Source organism: Mustela putorius, unplaced genomic scaffold, assembly GCF_011764305.1.
Source record: "Mustela putorius furo isolate JIRA1106 unplaced genomic scaffold, ASM1176430v1.1 tig00000765_pilon_pilon_pilon, whole genome shotgun sequence".
NCBI lineage: Eukaryota > Metazoa > Chordata > Mammalia > Carnivora > Mustelidae > Mustela > Mustela putorius.
In genome coordinates this window covers 2,875,826-2,898,421 of record NW_025421470.1, presented here as the reverse complement: position 1 = coordinate 2,898,421, position 22,596 = coordinate 2,875,826, and the positions used below count along the sequence as shown (strand labels likewise).

The window sequence follows — 22,596 nt, the reverse complement described above, 5'->3', positions numbered from 1 at the left end:
GGATGAGCAGACCGAATGCGGCTGAGAAGCTGGTCCATTCCCACCACAGACGCGGGGCGCCGGGCGGTGGTCTCACCCAGTTTGGGGAATTGCGGAGCCCCTGAGAAAAGCCAGTCCACCTTTAGGAAACTGTGCCTGTCATACCTCGAAGTTGAGGTTGTGACAAGTGCATGGAGGGGAGGTGCCCACAACAGCGGAGCCCCGAAGTGCAGGCTCGGAAGCTTGCTTCTTGGTGACGATTGACAAACCTGGCCCTCCTCGGAGGACGTGCATTTGAGAAGCCATCGCACCTGGCTTCCTCACACCCCGGCGCTGTCTGCTGTCGCACGCAGAGAGTTACCCTTACAGAGAATCACCCTTATCCTTAAAGGAAAGATATGCCTCCTCGCCCTGTCAGTGGCCCCCGCAGAGGCCTGGGCGTGTGCTGGTCCGCACAGACCGTGGCGCTGGCCGAGGGCAGGAGTGCAGGCAGGGCTCAGCCCGGCTCCGGCGGCCGCCATCCAGGACCGCTTGGACAAATGACCGTCGTGAAGAAAGGCAATGCGGATGTTGCTGAAAGTGCGGAGGAAACGTATGCAAAATTATTCCGTAGCAGCAGGCCTCCCGCATTTTTTAAAAATTTAATTTAATGTGTGTGTGTGTTTTTTTTTAAGATTTTATTTATTTATTTGACAGACAGAGATCACAAGCAGGCAGAGAGGCAGGCAGGGGGTGGGGGAAGCAGGCTCCCCGCTGAGCAGAGAGCCCGATGCAGGGCTCGATCCCAGGACCCTGAGAGCCTGACCTGAGCCGAAGGCAGAGGCTTTAACCCACTGAGCCACCCAGGCGCCCCCTGCATTTTTTTTTTTTAAACACAGACCAAGCATGAGCATACAGCAGTCTTCGGTAATTCCGGATTGCTGGTGGTTGTAAGGAGACAGGGAGTGGAAGCTTATTTTTGTTAGTATAGCCTTGGGCCCTGGGAGAATAAGATGGTATCTATAAGACTTCTAGGGGAATCTTTAAGTCAGGAAGAAATTCCCTTTATAACTTTTTTTTTTTTAAAGATTTTATTTATTTATTTGACAGAGAGACAGATCACAAGTAGGCAGAGAGGCAGGTAGAGATGGCGGGGGTGGACCCTGGGATCATGACCTGAACTGAAGGCCGAGGCTTTAACCCACTGAGCCACCCAGGTGCCCCCCCCCCCTTTTTTTAACGTACAGTCTACACCCAACATGGGGCTCGAACCCATAACCCTGAGATCAAGAGTCACATGCTCTTCCAACTGAGCCAGTCAGATGCCCTGGTAAGAAATAACATGTGAAAAGACTTTGCATAACTTTACATATAACTTGCAAAAGCCAGGTTGCTTGTAAATGATTCCATCCTGGTGTTAAACAAACCTCAAGGTTCTTGTTAGGTAAAAGCTTGTGTCCCTCGTTCATACTGCCCACAAGTAGGAAAGGGGACGACTAGTTAAGCCTGACGAGCACTAGCCAGGAGGAGGACACCCGGACCCTGTCTTCACTGCACGTTGAACTTGTCTAGACGGGTTTCTCCCCATAAAAGGACCCAGAGAGTTTCCCTCTAGCTCTAGAATTCTGTGAGCACATTCTGTTTTCTGGAAACAGAATCTCTCCAGGGATTGTGACTACTCTTTGCACCTAACAAAAGTACGTGTGTTTGCAGTAGGTGATACTGTGGAGGCAAGGGAAGAAGAGGGCCGTTCAGCCCGACGAGCGGCCAGCCGGACAGACACACAGCCGCCACGGAAGTGTGCTGCCCTACCCAGCCCACAGGTCCGGCCCAGGATTTGTTCTTTCCTTTTTTCTCATTGAAAATTTGTTATGGAAACTGCAGCTCTGTCCTCTGATGTCTCAAGAGATGGTAAACGTTCATTTTAGCAAGATTAGGAAAGCAGCCAAGAAGGAGGGGCAGGAAGAAAAGGGGAAAATTTTTGGCATGATGTGCTTTTTTGTGCTACTTTGTCCTGAGTGTGGGAGGGCAGCGCGCCAGCCCCCGCCTCCCTTGGGCATCCACTGCAGCCTCCCCCAGACGATCCGGGTTCCTGCAAGGCCAGCGCGGCCCACTGGTGGGCATGGAAGCAGGACAGGGACCTGCAGCCAGGACGTCACTTCTGTGCCTCCCCCCTCCTCCAGCCAGCAGCGCCTGAGCTCTGGGGACCTGCACGGGCAGGAGGGCAACCTTCCACTGCCCGTTGTGGGCAGATGCGAAGCAGGAGGCAGGATCCAGAGGCACGTCTTCCGAGCCCAACCCTCAACTGCATAGTCCGTCCAGGGAGAGCCACGGGTGAGGGAGTGGCTAACCTGGACCCAGGCCTTCCAGGACCGCCCCACAGCAGCCTTGGCGGTCCGTGGTGCCTGCCTGCTCTCCCGGTGGCCTCACTGGGCCATCAGAAAGGCCTAGATAGAAATGGAAAGGGTCCTGGATCAGTTAGGACTCTCCGGAGAAACAGAACCAACGGACGGGGATTTTAGATAGACAAGTTCACAGACAGATCGATCGATACATAGATCGATGGTAGGGACGGATGCACGGGTTCTAAGGAGTCAGCTCTTCGGCAAGTCTGGCAAAACTGAAATCTGCAAGGCCGGCCCGTGGGCTAGAAACTCTGGTAAGAGATGATGTGCTGGGGTGGGGGGGGGTGCCCCTGGGTGGTGCTGTCGGCTGAGCACCTGAGTCTAACGCCGGCTCAGGTCCTGATCTCAGCGTCGTGAGAGCCCACGTGGGGCTCTGTGCTCAGGATGGAGTTGGCTGGAGATTCTTGCCGTCTGCTTCTGCCCGTCCCCGCACCCCTCAATAAATAAATAATTATCTTAAAAGAGAGAGAGAGATGGGGCGCCTGGGTGGCTCAGTGGGTTGGACGACTGCCTTCGGCTCAGGTCATGATCCTGGGGTCCCGGGATCGAGTCCCACATCGGGCTCCCAGCTCCATGGGGAGTCTGCTTCTCCCTCTGACCTTCTCCCCTCTCATGCTCTCTCTCACTGTCTCTCTCTCAAATAAATAAATAAAATCTTTAAAAAAGAGAGAGAGAGAGAGAGAGAGAGAGATGATGACGTTGCAGCTGGAGTCCCAAGGCCAAAGGCTGTCTGCCAGTAGAATTCCTTCTCCCGGGCTGGGGGGGGGCGGACCTGTCTTTGCTCTCAAGACCTTCTTCTGATGGGATGAGGCTCACCCACGTTATCTCAGGGAATCTGCTCTGCTGATTTAAATGTGAGTCCCATCTTGGGGCACCTGGGTGGCTCAGTCAGTTGGGCATCTGCCTTCGGCTCAGGTCATCATCCTGGGGTCCTGGGATCGAGCCCCACATCAGGCTCCCTGCTCAGCGGAGAGCCTGCTTCTCCCTCTCCGAGCACTCCCCCTGCTTGTGTTCCCTCTCTCGATGTCAAATAAATAAATAAAATCTTAAAAAAAAAATTCAAACAATGTCATTCTTCTGGGTGACACTAAAGTCCCACCACCTGGGACGCCTGGGTGGTTGTCAGTTAAGCGTCTGACTCGGTCTCAGGTCTCAGGTCTCAGGTCTTGATCCCAGGGTCTGGAATCCCGCAGGGGCTCCCTGCTCCGAGGGGAGTCTGCTTCTCCTTCTGCTCCTCTCCCTGCTCATGCCCATGCTTTCTCTCTCTCTCTCTCTCTTTCTCTGAGGATGTCCTGACGAAGCAGAATTTATTCATTAGCTTTATTAAGGGTCAACCATTGAATATGCAAATTTTAAGGTTCTGTGTGAGGCAACCTGACGGACACATCAGGTTCCTCTGCTGCAGACCCTGGGACTGGGACCACCGGCAGGAAAGGCCTGGCGCGGAGATGTGCACTGCGTCAGCCGCTGCGTCTTCACAAAATGTCACTTTTGCCTGAAGGAACCAGTGAGGGACAAACTTTTGCTTCTTAGGCTTAGGGCCCTGGCAGACATATTCTTAAAAATTAACGACTTAGGCTTGCCACTTCAAGGCAACCCACGGACAGTATTTGCTCTGAAATGATCAAAATTTGGAAAAACTTGTATCTGTCACCATGAACTTGATCGCATCCCGGTACTGGGTGAGGTTTCTGATGAGGCAGGTGCCGCTGCCTCATACCGTCTAGGGACACGGCGCAGCACTCGCGGGGTCCCTGTAACTTGGGGTTAACAGGTCTCCAATGACTGAGTGACCACGTGACAGCACCGCGCGGGGGTCGCAGGTCCGTCTGCAGGGCGGGGGGAGCCCAGTGGGGTTTAGGCTGACAGCACGAAGAGTTCATCGATGAGGTGTTGCCGGGCCCACGTCACCACACACCTTCCAGAAACGTCGATGTGTGGGTTTCCGTGGAGTCTCTGTAAATGCTACACGGCTCCTCGAGGCCGGAGTTTCTTCACACGCGTTGACTAAGACAATATATCGTGACAGACTGGACACGGAAGCGGCTGTGAACCCCCAAGCGTCTTCTCTCAAGCTACACGCTAAAGAGACCGGCAAAAGCGTGAAACAAGTTGACTCTTCTAATTTTTGATACACTATTTATATTAACAGAGGATCATATGGAAGAGGCTTCTTAGTGAAATCACAAATAAATGAATCTTTCAATTAAATAAATAATTAAATATGTTACTTTAATAATAAATAATATTTAATATAATAATACATTTAATGATTTATTTTAATTTAATTTAAAAATCTGTTAAAAGCGGTTTCTTGGTTTTACTGTCTGATGCCGTATGTGTCGATGAGCATAAAGCCCGCAGAGGAGAGAGGCGGGGTGGTCTCCGGCTGCGAGAGCTTCGGGCGGTGAAGGGACTTGTTCCAACTGCTCTGGCGACGGTAAGTCTAAATCTCCCAATTCTTCATGTTTACCAAGTGCCCCTCTGATACATTTAACCTCTTGAGTATTTCAGAGAGTAGAAGGGAGGGAGAGAGAGAGATCAAGAAGCTCAGAACCAAGTGGTCTTTTAAAAATCACGAGATCCTCGCACACCCTCTAGAATGGCTACTCCATAAACAAAACCAGAAAATGAGTGTTGGTGAAGATTTGGAGAAATTGGAGCCCTTGGGCACTGCTGATGGGAATATAAAATGGTGTATCCACGGTGAAAAACCAGGATGGCAGTTCCTCAAAAAATTAAAAATAGAACCACCATGTGATCCAACAATCCCACTTCTGGATACACACCTGAAAGAACTGAAATCAGGGACTCACGAACTGGAACAGATATTTATGTATCCATGTGCTTAAAAACAATTTTTTTAAAGAGATTTTATTTATTTATTTGACAGAAAGGGAGAGAACAAGAAGGGAGAGCAGAGGGAGAGGGCGAAGCAGGCTTCCGGCTAAGCAGGGAGTCTGATGTGGGACTTGATCCCAGGAACTTGGGATCATGATCTGAATTGAAGGCGGATGCTTCAAGGCTGAGCCACCCCAGCATCCCTTAAAAACAATTAAAAAAATTTTTTTTTTGTATATCCATGTTCCTAGCAGCATTATTCACAATAGTCAAGGGTTGAAAATAATACAAGTGCCCATTGACAGACGAAGGGATAAGCAAAATATAGTATATCCAGACCACGAAATATTATTCAGCCTTAGAACAGAAGGAAATCTACACAGAAAACTATGTCATTCATCAAAGAAACTGTAGAAGAGGGAAAGATATGGAAAGACATTCTGTGCTCTTGTTAAAATATCCATATTATCCAAAGCAATATACAGATCCGTACCCCATTAGATCCAAGCCCCATCCAAATCTCAGGAACAGTGTTCAGAGAAGAGAACCAACAATCTTAAAGTTTGTATTGAACCACAGAAGGTCTGGAATAGCCAAAGCAATCTTGAAAAAGAATAAATCCAAAGGTATCACCCTCCCTGATTTCAAACTACATTACAATGTTATACTAATCAAAACAGTGTGGTAGCATAAAACCAGACACACACACAGATCATTGGAACAGAACAGAGAGCCCAGGAATAAGGCCACACATAGAATATTAATTAATTTATGACAAAGGAGGCAAGAATATAGAATTGGGAAAGCTGGAAAGAAAGAAAGGAAAAAAGGAAGGAGCGAGAAAGAAAGAGGGAGAAATTAGAGCACTATCTTACACCATACATAAAAACTCACTGAACACTTGAATGCAAGCCCTGAAACTATGGAAGTCCTGGAAGAAAACATACATGGTAAGCAACCTGACATCAGTGTTGGTAATGAATATTTGGATTGGACACCAAAAGCAAAGGCAACAAAAGCAAAGATAAAGTATCAGGACTACATCAAACTGAAAAGCTTCTGCACAGGAAATGAGACCATCAACAAAATGAAAAGACAACCTATGGAATGAGAGAGAATATTTGCAAATCATGTATCTGGTGAGGGGTTAATACTGAAAATATGTAGAGAACTCATAAAAGGCAGTAACAAAAAAACAACAATCTTATTAAAAAATGGACAGATGGGGTGCCTGGATGGCTCAGTCAGCTGATTCTCCATCTCTTGATCTCAGCTCAGGTCTTGATCTCAGGGTGGTGAGTTCAAGCCCCACATCCGGCTCCATGCTAGGTGTGGAGCCTGTTAAAAAAAAGGGGGGGGGGCGACAGATGATCTGAATAGACATCTTTCCAAAGAAGTCATCCAGATGGCCAACGGACACACAAAAAGCTGTCCCGCATCACTCATGATCAGGGAAATGCAAATCAGAACCATAATGAGGGATCACCTCCCATCTGCTGGGATAGCTATTATCAAAAAGACAAGAAATAGCAAAAGAGAAAACCACAGCATGGTGGGGGCAAGCGTCACCCCGCGCCCCCCTCCTGAGCCGGTTTGGCATGGTTTGCAAGTCCGCTCCCGAATTCCTGACCCGTAAGTGTGTCTGTCTGCACCTGTCCTTTGAAACTGGTCGTCCCGTGTCACCAGTTCCCGCATTCAATCACCGGTTCGGTAAGACGTTTGGCACACGTCGGTTGCGTACCCCTGGGACACTCAGGACTCTGTCCTTGGTCACCATAATTTTTTAACATTGGTCTGTCCCACGTGTTGTGGCTGCCATTTTTTTCCTGCTGCATTTCCCTGGGATCCTTGAGAAGGAAGCGTGGGTGGTGAGGACAAGGTCTCCTGATCTTTTAGGACTTTGGAGTGAAAGTCTGTGGGTCCCCCTCATCCTGGCCTGAGCGCTTCACAAGCTCTTCTCAGCTCGGATGTCCCCTGCACTTTCCAAGTGCAGCCCCGTTTTCTCTCCTGTGTAATCGTCTCAGAGAGGTCCTGCTGCCCCCATTGAAGGCAGAAAGAACAGAATCTCAGGGAAGGAAACTCCTCCTTGGAATTTAACAGTAAGTGGCAAAGTCATATTTACACCCAGGACTTTGGACCTAGGACTTTGGACCGCAAGCCCAGTGCTCCTTTGACTATACCACAACTGCCTCTCTCTCTCCCTCTTTTTTTTTTTTTTTTTTTTTTAATGATTTTATTATGAGAGAGAGAGAAAGAGAAGTGGGAGAGGCAGAGAGAGGGAGGGAGAGAATCCCAAGCAGACTCTCCAGCCGAAACGCCAGCTCAATCTCACAACCCTGAGATCATGACCCGAGTGGAAACAAGAGTTGGACGCTTAACCCAGTGAGCCACCCAGGTGCCTCCACAACTGTGTCTTCAACATAGAAAAAGAAACTGCCACATGTAGGCAGCCTCTAAGCGATTCTTGGGGATCCTTTCCTCCAGGCGCTCACGTCTTTGTGTGATCTCCTTCCCCGAGTGTGAGCAGGACCTGTGACTTCCCTCTAAGCCACAGAGTCCAGCAAAGGAGATATGACGTCACTTCTGGGATTACTCAATGCAGGAATGTGATTTCTGTGTCCTAGTGGACTCTGGTCCCTGCCGGTTTTAATGAAGCAAGCTTCCAGATCATGAATTCCTCCATAACGAGGTCCAAGTGGAAGGGAACTGAAGGTGACCCCCATGCCAAAAGCCAGCAGGGAGCTGAGACCCTCAGCCCATCTGCTCACAAGGAAATGAACCCTGAAAATGGAGCCATCCCCAGTGGAGCCTTCAAAGGAGCCCCCAGATTTGGCTGGCACCTGTGAGACCCTGAAGCAGGACCGAGGCAAGCCATGCCTGCATTCCAGACAAGCAGAAATTGTGCGGTAATAAATCAGTGTCCTTTGCAGCCACTAAGTTTGTGATAATTGGTTACAAAGCAACAGATTGCCGATACATCAGGTCTTGGAAACATTCATTCATGCATTCAACAAACACGAGCTTGAGGGGCACTAGTCAGACACTCAGATGCAACAGTGAACGAAACAGAGTAACATTCTTGCACTTTGATTTCTAGTGTTTACAGGTGTGTGGGTGGGGGGCCCTGTGTGAGTGAGACAGTTGATATCATGGGTACCTTACCTGGTTATACAGCTACAGAGGAACGTTACAGGGAGCCACACAAGTCTGCTGGAAGAAGGCAGGGTGAGGTGGGAGGGAGGAAGCCGGGAATTTTGCGATTTTAAACTTTTGAGAAAGCATTTTGAGAACTACCTCAGGGAGGAAGCCAAGCGGGTATTTCGGGGAAGAGTGCTGCAGGCAGCCGGACCAGCCCGTGCAAACGCCCGAGGCTGATGGGCCTGGAATGAGGGAGAGGCAGGAAGGAGGCGGATTGAACAGCCTGGGTGGGGGAGGGGAGGGGAGCTGAAGTCAGAGGGGGAGGGTGGGGGAGGGCCCGGTAGACCCCCTTTGGCTAGTGTGAGGACTTTGCTTTCACTCTGACTATGATGCGGAGCTCGACCCCAGGACCCCAGAATCATGATTGGGGCCGAAGGCAGACTTTTAACCAACTGAGTCACCGGGCGCCCCTCCCCCATCCTTGCATCCCGTCACTGTGGGTGCCTTTCGGCCTCCCCCCGACCTCAGCCACACCGGCCGCCTTAGTAAGCCAAGAGACATGCCCTTGTTTTTAAGTGGTTTTCACGATCATTTTTCTTACTGATGCCTTCAGATCCTGGCCAACTGCTAAGGACAGCTCAAGCCCCGGCCCCCCCAGCCCTGACCTCAAACCCTCCTCCAAGCAGGCACTAAGCACCTTTGCGTCCTATTGGGGGTGGATGCTTGCTTTGCACTCTAGACTGTAAGCTCTCCCGGGCAGGTGCGAGCCCTACCCGTCTTTTACACCTGGCTGCTGAGCCCGAGCCCCCGCCCCGTTGGGCTGGCGGGCACCTTGGCAGAATTCTTTCTACCTGTCGCTGCGGCTTCTCTCCAGCAGCACGCCCCACCTCCTGCAGCCTCCTCACGGCCTCCCGGCATGACCACGACGGGCACCTGCTGCCACCTGCACACTTCTATCCGCATTTATAGGCGGCTTTTTACTTTCCACACCTAAACAGGGTCCTTGGAAGGCAGCTATGCTCACCACTATACCACCAACGCAAACAGGGTCCTTGGGAAAAGACTAACACACTTGGGGGGGGGGGAGAATAGCTAGAACGGCTGATTACCTGCAAGTTTTTGTCTGGGGACCACCTGGTCCTCAACACTGGGGACAAACCTGGGGGTGGAGGCCAAGGGAAGCAAGGAACCCTCCAAGGCCCCACAACTAATTTTGAATGACTTTTACTAAGGGTCCCCCTCAACCCCCAAATGTGTGAGCCTCAGGGCTACAAAAACTGGGGGTGATTACTGATGGTGCTCCAAGCCCCCGGAAAGGAAGAAAGCTTAGCTGATCAAGGCTGGGGGGGGGGGGACAGGGGGGAAGACCAGAACACAGAGCCAGGAGGGCAGGTTGGTGGGGCTTGGGTCTCCTGGGCCTTCTGACCTGAACGGCTCTCAGGTGACCCCACACAACCAGATCCTCTCCAGGTTCCAGAATCCCTGAGGATCGCCCTTTTGAGGGAGGGGGAGGTGGGGAAGCGGGATGATGACATCCAGAGTTGAAGCACCCTGGTCCCCGTGGCTGCCCAGCCTTGCTGGACTGTCCTCTTCCACAGCCTCAGGAAGCCCGGCTCCCCAAGTTCTGCCAGTTAGATGGTGTTACCTGGAGGCTCTGACAACAGCCTGATTTATAGACATTATGCAACCTTCTATTTTGTCTTCTGTGTGCAGTATTCAGAAATCGGACTTGACATTTTAGACCTCATTCAAGTATTTGTGGAAACATTGGACAGGTGTTTTGAAAATGTCCAGAGCTGGATTTAATTTTTGCCACGTCGATGAGGTTCCTAATATTCTTGCTGAAATGGTGACGGGGGGGGGGGGGGAGTGCTACCGGAGACCAACGTGAAGATCGTTACACCAACTGATGCAATCTGAGGCTAAATAATCTAATAATCTGAGGCTGATAATCTGAGGCTGGTTTGCAGGAGCCCTGGCCCCAGCTGTATCTGCTGTGGACAGGAATCTTCTCCCGATCCCAAGGAATACTAACATTGGTGACATCAGTATAAATCCGCCCACTTGTAAGGAATCCAGGGGAGAAAGTCATCTCAGTTTACCGCACAGTTGTTCACCAAAAATAGAGGTGGAGAGTCTTACTTTTTGCTCTGGGATTTAAGCCAAGATACTGTACAGAAGTTGTATAAAATTGGTATGGAAGTTTAATGTTCCTTTTCTCGCTCAATGATTTTGAAGAAATTGGGTAATTCCAACATGATATTTCTTTCTTTTCTGAATGCGTCCCTATGCCCACCTCAGGCATCCCTCCATGTCTTGGCTCCTGCTGTATTTCAAAAAGCATGTGAGACGTGTCTTTAAATCACGTACAATCCAAAATGTTGTTTTGTGTGGATCACAAGTGCAGCGTTCCATAACTCCTTCTGTTGTTTGTCAGAATTGTTAAAGAACTGAGTGCTAGTCCATGAAAACATTATGCTTTTTCTTAGTTTACAGAAACTCCAAGGTAACTAGAAACTAAAACAAAAACGCAAAAACACAGGACAGGACCCGGGACTCGGGGGAGGAGAGGCCAGGGACAGTCGGGCAGCCTGGGGACAAGCACAGTCACAAGGTCCGTGCCCAAGCCGGCTGTCGCTCCGTTTAGAGTTGTCCTGTCCCTGCCTTCACATTCCCAGTAACTGCTGAACAAGGGAACTTGCCTTTCCGCTTTGCCCTGGGCACTCCACATTCTGCAGCTGGTGTGCATCCCTGAACTTTTGGGGTCCCCGCCAACTTTTCACCCCGTTAGAGCCCCAGCGGCCTCTGGCGCGCGGGCCTTGCTCGCTACAAGCTTGTCTGTACAACGCGGTCCACAGAGCAGTTGTGCTGTGGCTCGCGGCGTCGGGGAGCTCAGCCGATGTCCTCCGAGCAGCTCCAGGCCGGACCGGACCCGCGGCTGCGGGCCCCCATCCCGGCGCGGCATCTCCCAGGGGCGGCGCCGGAGCCGGCCGCGCGGCCCTGCTCCGGGCGGTGCGGAGCCCGCACAGCGATCGCACGCGGTGGGCCCGCACAGCCGCCGCCCGCCCGGCCCCCGCCCCGGGAAGGCCCGCCCGCCCCTCGGCGCAGCGGACGAGGCCCCCGCGGGAGCGGTGGGCGCACCGGCACGGTCTTGGGGAGCCCGGCCCGCAACACTGACAACTCTCCGTGTCGCTCTAAGGGAGGCCACGCCCCCGCATGGAGGGCCCGCGCGGGTCTCCCGGGGGGCAGCTGTGCGGGAGGCAGAGCGCGGGAGCAGAGGCGAGCCGGCCGCGGTCCCTGGAGCCCTGGCCCGGGGCCGCGGGGGCCGCTGCGCACCCGCCCGGAGGAGGCACACAAAGGGGCGCGCGCGTGCGGGCCACCGGCGCCGGCGCCCGAGCGGACGGGATCCAGGGCAGCCGGGGGTGGGGGTAGGGGTCCGGGGCCCACCTGCGGCAGGTCGCGTCCCGGGGAAGCCCGCGCTCCCCGCGGCGATGGTTCGGCCCGCCCTCCCCGCCGGCCTGCGGCGGATGGTTCCGCCCACCCGAGCCCGCGCCACAAGCCCCGCCCCTCCCGAGAGCGAGCGAGGGGGCGTGGCGCGCCCCGGCCACGCCTCCAGTTGCATAGTCATGAGGCGGCCCTCTCGGCCGGCGGGGCGGGGAGGGGCGGGCCGCTCCTCGCTCCCCGGCGCGCCCTACGGGGGGGCGGGGCTCGGCGCGGGCGCGAGGCGGGGGCGGGGCCGGCCGCCGCCCGCCCCCGCCTGGCTCCCCGCCCCCGGCGCGCAGGCCCCGCCCCGCGCCGCCGCGGCGCAGGGGCGGGGCGGGGCCCGGGCCCAGCAGGCCCCGCCCCCCGCCTGAATATTGATGCGGCGCGCGTCGGCGTCGCCCTCCTCCCATTGAGCGAGGCTGTGTCGCGTGGCCCAGCGTCGGCGTGACGGTTGGACGCGGGCGCGGCACTGCGGGTCCCGATTGCTGCAGCCGCTTGTCAGTGTGATGAAGATTGGCACCCAGGTAAGCTGTCACTCAACCGCTCCGCCGCCGCCGCCGCTCCGCCGCCCCGTCCCTATCAATCACGCCGGCCCGCAGGCGCCGCGGCCGCCGCCCCGCCGCCGCCGCCCGGGTCTCCGCGGGCCGCCGCCGCCCGGGAGGGCCGCGCCGGACCCGCCGCCCGGGGCAGGGGGCGGGGAGGGGGCGCGGGTGGGGGAGGGGAGCCGAGGCGGCGGGGAGGGGCGCCGTCCGCCGGGCCGCCGCGGGGGCGCGCCCCGCTTGTTTTCTGTGTGGGCTCAGGGACGCGGAAATTTCTGGAAGGCGCCGCCGCTGCCGCGCGGGGCCCGCTGTGAGGCGCGCGCTCCTAACCGTCCCTCTCGGAGCGCGGCGCGCGCCCCTGCGCGGGCGGGGGCGCGCGGGGGCGGGGCCGGACGGGGGCGCGCGGGGGCGGGGCCGGACGGGGGCGCGCGGGCTCGGGCAGGGGGGGAGGTGGCGGGGGCGCGCGGGCGGCGGCTTGGGGGGGGCGGGGAAGGGCGGCCGCGGCCGCCGGGGTGCGGGGCGGAGCCGGCGGGGCGGGGGCCGGGCCCGGAGCCGCGCCGGGGTGCGAGGGGCGGGGGCGCGGGATCGCCTGCAGCCCCGCTGGAGGCGGGCCTCGGGTGGGGGTGGGGATCGGGGCGGCCGCCGTCCTGCCCGAGGGCGGGGTGCCCCGGTTCCCGGAATTAGTCGGCGCTGGTGTGCGGCCTGTGGCGAGTAGCGGCCGCGGTGTGGGGTGCGGGAGTGGGTGCCGGGAGGTGCGGGCCAGGGGCTGGCCGCTCGCCGGCGTCTCACGTCGCTGCGGGCGAGCTCCTGAGTCCCTGGACGCGAATCAGGAAAAGTTGCGTCCGCCCTGCGGGGTCCCGGCGGCCGCGGAAGGGCCTCGTGGTGCCCGTGTGTCGAGGCTTGGCCCGCGGGGCCGGCCCGTGTGCTTGTGGGCCCAAGGGGCCGCGTCCCGAGCCGGGCTCGGGGCGGGTGGCCCGGGCCCTCGCACGCCCGCAGCCCGGGGCGGAGGCGGCGCGTGCAAGGGCTGCCCGCACGCTCGGGTTGTAAGAAGGAGGTTCCCTAAGAGCCGCTGGGGTGTCTCCCTGGGCAAGTGCGCCCTCCCCACCCGGGGTGCGTGGCACCCTCGGTTGGGTTGGGCGTGAGTTTATGCTCCTTTCTGACATGTTCCGAGAGAGGAAGTACCTGATCCGCTTCTGCAGTGCAGCGCGTTGGATCCATTATGTAAGGCTCCGCATGGGGGGCTGGAGACACTGAGGGGGAGCCGGAGGCGACGTGCAAGCGTTTGCCGGTGTCGGTACCGCGCGCTCCTGCGCTTGTGCGCACGTGGACTCGGGGGTGGCGGGCCGACTCCCAGCCTCAGTGTCCTGAGCCTGGAGAGTGACACGTGGGTCACGAAGGTGGAAGGTGTGCGTGCAGAGCAGGAGCTGACCCAGCGCTTCCTTACGCAGAGGTGGGGGACGCTTCGTGTGTCCGATTTACAGGCGGGAGTTAGAGTGGGTGAGGTCCGCGGCCGAACCAGAGCTTGGAAGACTGACCTTCAGGCGTGAGGGTTTCTGAGTCCGCAGGTGGCGTGGCTGAGGATGGGGGCCAGACACACGCATCGACCGCTCCGTGTCCGCTACAACTTGAGAGACGGTGTGTGTATGATCGGAAGGTGCTGCGGGCGGACAGCAACATTCTAGCTGTAACTTTCACTTTGCAAATTGTTGCGAATTGTTAAAGTACTTGAAACTGTTTAGGAGAAAGCCTGAAACCACGGGAGGGGGTGGGAATCCTCTGCCTCCGGGGGCCTTTTTGTGCTTCACCTAGCCTGGGGGCTCCTCACCCACATGTTTTAGACAAAATGAGATGGAGGAGGGAGCCCATCTGTTGAAATACAGTTTAACCAAAGTACTGAGCCAGACTGATGCTCAAGCGGCTTGGGTGCCCTTTGTTAGCTTACTTAGTAACAGGTCAGTTTCCGGCTGGAGCTGAGACCAGCCTAAGTGATGGGCTGTTTCCGTAGCAACTCCGGAGCTTTGTGAAAATATCTGTGGCTTCTCTTGGTGGAAAAGTCACAGGTCCTGTGAAAACTCTGGGATTTCATGTCTTCCTTGATGACTGAACCAGTACTGAGTTTCAGCCGGAGGTTATTGGGAATCAAGATGTGATGTTGTTTCTCACTCACATTCATGGAGAGCAGCGTCAGAACCTATCAGGAGGCCTGTGTATGCACCTTGTTTTCTTTCCTCGGGTGGACAGGGGCGGGCAAGCGCAGAGCAGTCTGCGGTCATTGTCAGGGGCGAGGGAGTGGCAGCAGCCACGTGGGGAGGGCTGCCTTCTGCCGAGACCAGATCAGTTCCCGGTGTGTCCTGGACGGTGGGGAGTATAGTGTAGAAGAGCTTCAGTCTGGAAGTTGCTAGAATCAACGTCTGAGAGCGGGAGGCCTGGTCATTTGGCAAAGCCCTGACTGCACAGCCTGTCAGAGGAGGCCACACCTGCCATCCCGCCAGCCGCCCCACCGCGTTAGCTGTTGTTTCTGGAAAGTTCATTCGCAGAAGGCTGTGTGATATGGCAACGAACATGCTGTGTGACAGGGTAGTTTGAAACCAGTGGCTTGGAAGTGCTGTGGTTCGGGGTGGGGGGCGGCGGCCTTCGTGAGGGGAGGGGGCGAGGGAACAGCAGCTCCATTCTAGCTGGGATTCCTTAGGGAAAAGGTTCTCGGGTGTTTTCAGAATCTTCAGAACAGCCGACCTGCCCGATGGCAAGTGTCAGAGTTTGTGAGTAAACTGAGCCTTTGTTCCCCGTCTTGAGGCTTCCTCTCAGTGACCCGGTGCATCACCTGACAGGTCCGCCCGCAGGCCTGCCTCTTCTCTGAGTGGCTCAGCCGCGCAGCGTGGATTGCTGGTGCTCCTGTCTGGGGGAGACCATTTCAGCTTGGGGTGACCCCACCACCACCTAAAAAGTGTGCATGACTTTGTGCAGTCTCTAGCCGAACGCAGCCCTCCGTGCGCTGGTAAGGCTGCCGGGCCCGCTCCCTGGAATGGCTTTTCTCATTTTCCGTCCGTGCCTGGCGCCTCGGGATGGTGAGCTGCCTTCGGCAGGTGGCAGCGTGGCAGGGAGCAGGCCGACTTCAAGTCTAGGGGTCGGGGGTTACAGAGCAAGAAGGAAACTAGGAATCTGGTGGGTCCCGGAACCACTAGTGCTGGACTTCGGGGCCCACATAACTAGCCTGAGCTCTGGCAGGAGGCTGGGTCGCCCTGGTTCGGCTGGGCCATCGCTCTCCACGGTCTGTGTGCTCTGCACACTGGTGACCACAGGGTCTCCCCTCCCAACAGTTTGGGGCCCAGCTCTACCGGCCTGGCCTCTTCCTGTTTCCCAGCAGGCACCCCAGAGAGAGTGACGAGCTCCTTCCCTCCGCCTACCTCCCCAGCCCTGACCCCTGCGCCAGGTGCTGCCCTCAGGGAGGGGCACAGGCCTTCCGCACTGCCACCCTTCTTCCCTGGGGTCTCCCGTAGGTTTGGGTCACTTGGAAGGGACCGTGGATTGGAAGGTGATGTGGTGCAGGTTCCAGCCAGAACCTGCACCTGATCAGACTTGTGATAATAATGCTGGTCTCAATACCCGTTGTTTTATTGATCAAGGTGTGTATATTTTTGCATTAAAAAATTTAGGAATTTAGCTTTGCTTTCTTTTAAATTGTGTTTGTCTATACCCACCCCCACCCCAGAATGGATGTCAGCAGAACTTATGCCACATAAATGCGGACACTTCTATGATGCTGCAGGGCCAGGGGTGTGCACCTGCGGGAGTGTTAACATTGGGGCCAGATGCTTCAGTGTTGTGGGGGCTGTTCTGAGCGTTTCGGGATGGCAGCAGCATTCCTGGTCGCTACCCCGCAGAGGCCAGAAGTGTCTTCAGATTTTGCCAAATGTCCACTGGGGGACAAAAGTTGGCCCCGGTTGAGAACATTTCCCAAAATGTATTGTGTGGAACCCAAGTTTAATGGGATACATATCCATTTTTACGTGTTAGTTATTTTAGTTATTTTGTGCCTTTAAAAAAAAAAAGATTTATTTATTTATTTGACACAGAGAGAGAGAGAGAGAGATCACAAGCAGGCAGAGAGAGACGGAGAAGCAGCCTCCCTGCTAAGCAGAGAGCCTGATGCAGGGCTCAATCCCAGGACACTGGGATCAGGACCCGAGCTGAAGGCAGAGGCTTAACCCACTGAGCCACTCAGGCGCCCCAGTTTGGGCTATATTTTTAGTCGGCATTATCATGTATGTTTCCGTGTACTTACATAACCCACGTGCTTCTCACTAAAAAAAAAATGTATCAACGGTCTCCACACAATTTTGTGATTCTTTTTTTTCCTGTATTGCTTTATGGCATGTCTGATGTCACAGAACCTTATGAGCATTTAGGTTTGGGTATTTTTTTGTTTTTTTCTGCCATTCTCTGGCCTACCAAGCCTAGTGCTGGGCAGATCACAGGGGATGTGGGGAGGAGGGCTGGTGCCCCTGGGTCCCTTTCTTTTTTTTTTAAGATTTTATTTATTTATTTGACGGGAGAAATCACAAGTAGGTAGAGGCAGGCAGAGAGAGAGAGGAGGAAGCAGGCTCCCCACTGAGCAGAGAGCCCAACGTGGGCCTTGATCCCAGGACCCAAGCGGAAGGCAGAGGCTTTAACCCACGGAGCCCCCCAGGCCCGCCCCCCCCCCCCCACTCGCTGGGTTCCTTTCTGCTGCCGCTCTGTCCCTGAGCACACAGTGCCTGGGAGGAAAGATTGTCCTTGTGGAAGGGCCCTTGCTTTGAGAAATTGGGGGTCTTATTTTTTTCCTAAAACCATTCCTTTACTCTTTTTTTTTTTTTTAAAGATTTTATTTATTTATTTGACAGAGAGAAATCACAAGTAGATGGAGAGGCAGGCAGAGAGAGAGAGAGAGGGGGAAGCAGGCTCCCTGCTGAGCAGAGAGCCCGATGCGGGACTCGATCCCAGGACCCTGAGATCATGACCTGAGCCGAAGGCAGCGGCTTAACCCACTGAGCTACCCAGGCGCCCCCATTCCTTTACTCTTAATAACAAGTCCATCATGAAAGTTTTGAGTGTCAGGTTTTTGTTTTTGTTTTTTTAAAGATTTTGTTTATTTGACAGACAGAGATCACAAGTAGCCAGACAGGCAGGCAGAGAGAGAGGGGGAAGCAGGCTCCCTGCTGAGCAGAGAGCGCCATGTGGGCTCGATCCCAGGACCCTGAGATCATGACCTGAGCCAAAGACAGACTTTAACCCACTGAGCCACCCAGGCACCCCATGAGTGTCAGTTTTTAATGATGCCGATGATGGTCACCGTTTGCAAAGCAAGGGTGTGCTGTAATTTTAAATTCTACCAGCAATGTCCTAAGGCCTTCCAGGTGAGATTTTCTGAAACAGATTCTGATGCCATGAAATCAACTTCATTGTTAGAATTTTGCTGTGACTTGAATGAACATGTGGGCATTTAACTTGGGAATGCACCCCCCCCCATACAGTTTGTTTTAACAGGATTTAGTATCTGATTTTGAGTGTTAACTCAGTAAGAGGCACCTCCCCAAATCTTGTTTGAAAAATAAAGTGATTTCTTGACAAATGTTTTCCTTAATACGAGTTGTTGACTGAACACCTCCCGGGGCTGGGGGACATGAAGCCGGGTTGGAGGGTGGCTGGCAGGTGACTTGTGCTCGAGGCCCGGGCACTGATGACTTCCCACACTCTGAATGAAATCTCCTTGAACCGCAGTGGCAGTTTCCTGAAAGGTGTCTGGGAAAAGATCTTTTTTTTTAAATACAGAATTTTGACAGTTTTCTTGGATTCCTTGACGCTTTCTTAATAAACAGGTTTAGTCTGAAAAAGGATCCTCAGTTAAATGTTTTTTGGGAAATGCTAGTAACCAAAACAAAAAAAGAAAAAGAGGGAGAGATGTAGTTTGCCAAGGTCTCAGGCCGCAGCTGTAGTTGGTGTGACCGAGAGCACGTAAACTTGAAATTCCCCTCGAATGTCTGGCATTTCTCGGTCAGTGGAACTGATCGTGCTCGTTAGTAAAATAAAGCCGCTTTGGAGAGCAGCTGTGAAGCTGCGGGGCTGGGGAAGTCGAACCCTTTGCTCATAGTTTGGCACAGAGGGAGGGATCGGGCCAGGCCGCTCCTCCCGCCTTGGGCGTGTTTGGAGACTCACTGAAAAATGCAAACGACTTGATGTCACCAAAGTGAGCCACTTTTAGATGGGTTAAAAATCGAAGAGTTCAGTTTTTAAAGTATCGCATGCCTCTCTGGACAGCTCTGCTTTCAGACCAGGGCCCGGAAGCCATCGCGCCGTGGGTTCCTCTCGCCTGGCCCCGGGCCCGCGTGTTCTCCATTTGAAAAGGTCACCAAAGCAGGAAAGCACAGTCTAGGGAGGACAGTAGGCAGCTTGCAAAGCCTAAACGGTTCCTGTCTGGCTCTTTACAGAAAAGCTCGCTGACCTCCACTCGGCGCTCAGCGGAAGCGCCGGAGGTCAGCCCGATCTGAATGGATAAAGTTGCAGAAGTGTGCTGGGGAAACCCGGGTAAGAAGAGGGAGGAAGTAGGAGGGTTTCCCTTCGTCATCCTAACGGGCCGGCCTGTGGCGAGAGCTCCTGCGCCAGAATTCGACCCGGCCAAGGCCTCCCTGTGCCTCCGGGCTGGAAGCTGACTCCGTGCCCAGTCGTTCTTCTCTTTTGGTGGCATCTGAGCCCTGGGGAACCTTGCTTTGCTGATGAAGTCAGTATATAGGGTCGAATTCTCTCATGGGTGCCACCTCCTGGCCCAGAAGTCATTCCGGGACCCCGGATGCTGCTGGGAAGGCGAGGAGGAGTCCTTGGTCACGGGCCTGTCCTGTGGGCGCCAGTCCCGGTGTCGGCCGGGCTCTCGGGCTTGGGAGTGCTGGGCGCGAGGGCCCATGGGCCCTGGGCAGGGCTCCGAAGTATGGGCCAGGGGACTGAGGGGGCGGCTGGCCGGGCTCCTGGGGGGCTGGGCTGGGGGTGCCCTCACTGGTCTTTCGTTTTTCAGAGCTTATTTTTTCTTTCTAGAATCCTCCCCTCCCCAGCTTTTTTGTTTGCTGGTCTTCGGATCTCTTTCAGCATTTCTTTTGTAAAAGGAGTAAAAAAGGGGACTGATAATCTTCAGCTCTTTTCCGACAGCTGTTTTCTCCTGGATGTTTTGATGTGTCTGGATGTGTTCGTTTCTCTGTTCAATTTTCATGTCAGTCCAGTATATCCGAAGAAGGTGACCTGTAGCTTTTAAAAATTTTTAAAAATTTCTCTATCACCATGTCTCTTATTTTCCCCATTTTTTTCAAAGACAATTTTATGTGACTCGATCTCCAAGTGGATAATTTAATTAATTGAATTTGTGTGCAGTGGAAAGCCCTACGGAGCGCTCCCAGTATCTCTGCCTTCAAAGCTCAAAGGAATGTTTCTCTAATGTATTTGTTTCACATAATAAATAATGTTGAAAGCAATGATGATAGTGCAAATAAAACATTTAAATGTTTTCTAATTTTGGTTATATTCTTGATAGGGTGTCATTACAATTACCTGAACTCTGTCTAGACTCGTCAGAATAATCGCGCGTTGCACATAGTTATTGTAACGTGCTTTGCTGTGTTTGATGTGGTTCCTCATTGAAAGGAGACATCCTGGTACTGTACTGTGAGTACACACAACTAAATGTGTGTGTGTGTGTGTGTGTGTACACATGGTTTATACAGGTTACATGACATTCATTGGGAAGGAAGCATTACAGCGAAGAGAAATCCACGGATAATAAAGTTTACCCCGTAAATGCCCCGAAACTCATTTTAAGGGGTTAGAAAATGTCCTAAAGTGATCCTAGATGTGTTTGCCGTTCCAGCTTTGTGTTTGCACAACCAGCAGTGAGCCTCTAAGGACAAAATGTCACAGTCCCGACGGCTAAGGAGGACAAATAAAAGTGTGGAAGTACAGTGAACCTTAGTGTAGGTTTCGCAGATGCGGTGAGGCCTGGCAGAGCCCGGGGGCTGGGCTGTTGGTGTGCGGGTCGATCGGAGCTGGTGTGAGAGCCGGCAGTAGAGGGCCGGAGGGGGCTGTGCGGCTCCCAGACTCCCAGAGGGAAATGCAGCCTCGGAGAACTTCATTTCAGCAAAAGGGTGTTTAGAAGAAAGAAGAGGGGTGCCTGGCTGGCCCAGTGGGTGGGACATGTGACTCTTGATCTGGGAGTTGTAAGCTCGAGCCCCACGTTGGGTGTAGAGCTTACGTGAAAACTTCGAGAAGGAGAAGAGAACAGGAGGTTTACTTGGCGTCTTGAAAGCAAACAGCGAGTACAAGGTGGCATGAGTAAGCGCAGTGTGGGTAACTGCGATTCACGTAGAAGGTTGAAGTCTCCCGGTGGTGATGACTCCAGATTTAGAAGAGTGAAATCTAGTAAATGCTGTTCATGTGTGATAGCATCTGGAGCACAAGGAGGTAGGCAACTAATCACGATCAGTCCTAAGAAGAGGAAAGCAGGTTTAGTAACATTACATTGGACACAACCAGACTCAGGTTACGGAGCGCTGGGGGACTGTGTCCTGTTGCTCAAAGGTAGGATTAATAATCATAAATTAATGCCACAGTAAAACTTGCCAAACGTAGAAGTTGCCAGTTGTATTTGTAAAAGGGAGGACTCTTAATGTGGCTCTTTGCAGGCTGCGAAGTAGACCAAAGAAAAGAAAGGATGTGGGGTAGTTCCTAGCCTGACCCTGTTGGCATTTGGGGCCAGATCATTCTCTGTGAGGGAGCCATCCCGTGCTCTGCCTGTGACTGAACAGCACCCCAGTCCCTCCTCACTAGACACCAGTAGCTACGTGACTCCCTAATTGTGGTAGCCAGCAGTGTTTCTGGACGTTTCCAGATGTCCTCAGGGAGTCAAATCGCCCCCAGTCGAGAGCCACCGATCTCAAGGAGTTAAATCATGTGGCCATAGATACATATACGAATTTGTAGCCAACAAACCTAAAATACAGATTCTCTTCATTTACATGAATCATTTAACAAAACTGGCCACCTACAGGCCACAAAGGAACACCCTAGTTTCACCCAAAAAGTAAGTCCTGTGGGCCAGATTCTCAAGCCATAATGCACCCTAGTTAGAACCTAAGAGTGAAGGGATAGCTAAAAATAACTCCCTGGAAAAGGGGGGTTAAGACCCCCCCCCCCGTTGTGTCTTTTGAATTGAAAGCGGAGATCAAAAATTGTTTTCAGCCTGTGTAAGTGACTGGCAGAGGGCTGCGTACCGCAGTCCTAGAATCAGGCAGAAACCATTCTCAGGAGAAAGAAAATGTATAACCTAAAGGCTTTAGAGCACAGGAGAAATAAATTCGTTCAGCTTTCAACTCAAGAAACCAGGAGAACAAGTAAAAGAAAATAGAGGAAAATCTGTTTCTGATTTTGTGACCAGATTAAGAAGACCCGAGAGCTCAACAGTTACAAAAAGGATGTGACTGTACGTATGAGGATCTGTATGTTTACTTTTTATTTTATTTTTTAAAGATTTCATTTATTTATTTGACAGACAGATCACAAGTAGGCAGAGAGGCAGGCAGAGAGAGAGGGGGAAGCAGAGAGCCCCGATGCGGGCTCGATCCCAGGACCCTGAGATCATGACCTGAGCGGAAGACAGAGGCTTAACCCACGGAACCACCCAGGCGCCCCCATGAGGATTTTTAAATAGGAATAAAACATGCACAGTTTGATGGCAACAAATCAGAAGCCTTCTGGATGGTTTATGAGGAAGTTGTAAATGACCAGCATTTACCTTGGAGGTAGAAAACTTGTATAGACCAGCACCTTTAGATGAAATTGAGAAGGTCGTCAGGATTCATCTGTCTAAATAGACGCTAGAAACCATTGTGTGAGTTAGATCCAACTTTGTATAAAGTGTAGCAACCATTAACTAAATAAAAATCTGTATGTCATTATGTTACATGGTCGAGGTTTTCAGGGTAAAGAAAAGATACAGAAATGTGAAATCAAAGTGGTAGTAGGTAAATACCCTGTAATCCCAAATTTGCATTGTAGATAATAGTGTTAATTCGTTTTGAAAAAAAGTTAATGAGAAAACACTTACTGTGTTCCCCAAAAAGCCTAGAAACAGTGACCAACCAGTAGCAGTGAGCAACGGTGGTGCCTAGATTGTGGTCTGTGCATATCATTTCCCACTGAAAGGAATCTGAGCCCGTTGG

At 53.3% G+C, this 22,596-nt stretch overlaps 1 protein-coding gene and 1 non-coding gene across 5 annotated transcripts in view; one reads left to right on the top strand and one right to left on the bottom strand.

The window, feature by feature from the left end:
- Positions 1–1,209: 1,209 nt before the first annotated feature.
- On the bottom strand, positions 1,210–1,282 carry TRNAK-CUU. Its single transcript has one exon. It is a non-coding gene; the product is annotated as a tRNA-Lys (tRNA).
- Positions 1,283–12,200: 10,918 nt separating this feature from the next.
- The window catches only part of PKNOX1 (PBX/knotted 1 homeobox 1), a 62,834-nt gene continuing 52,438 nt past the window's right edge, over positions 12,201–22,596 (top strand). For 3 of the 4 annotated variants that reach the window (XM_045084423.1, XM_045084424.1, XM_045084418.1), the window contains exon 1: positions 12,201–12,349. The gene's annotated coding sequence lies outside the window, so the exon portion shown is untranslated. Of the gene's footprint in view, positions 12,350–12,944; positions 13,586–22,596 lie in introns of those variants that run through there. The other variant, XM_004762236.3, reaches the window with a different exon arrangement.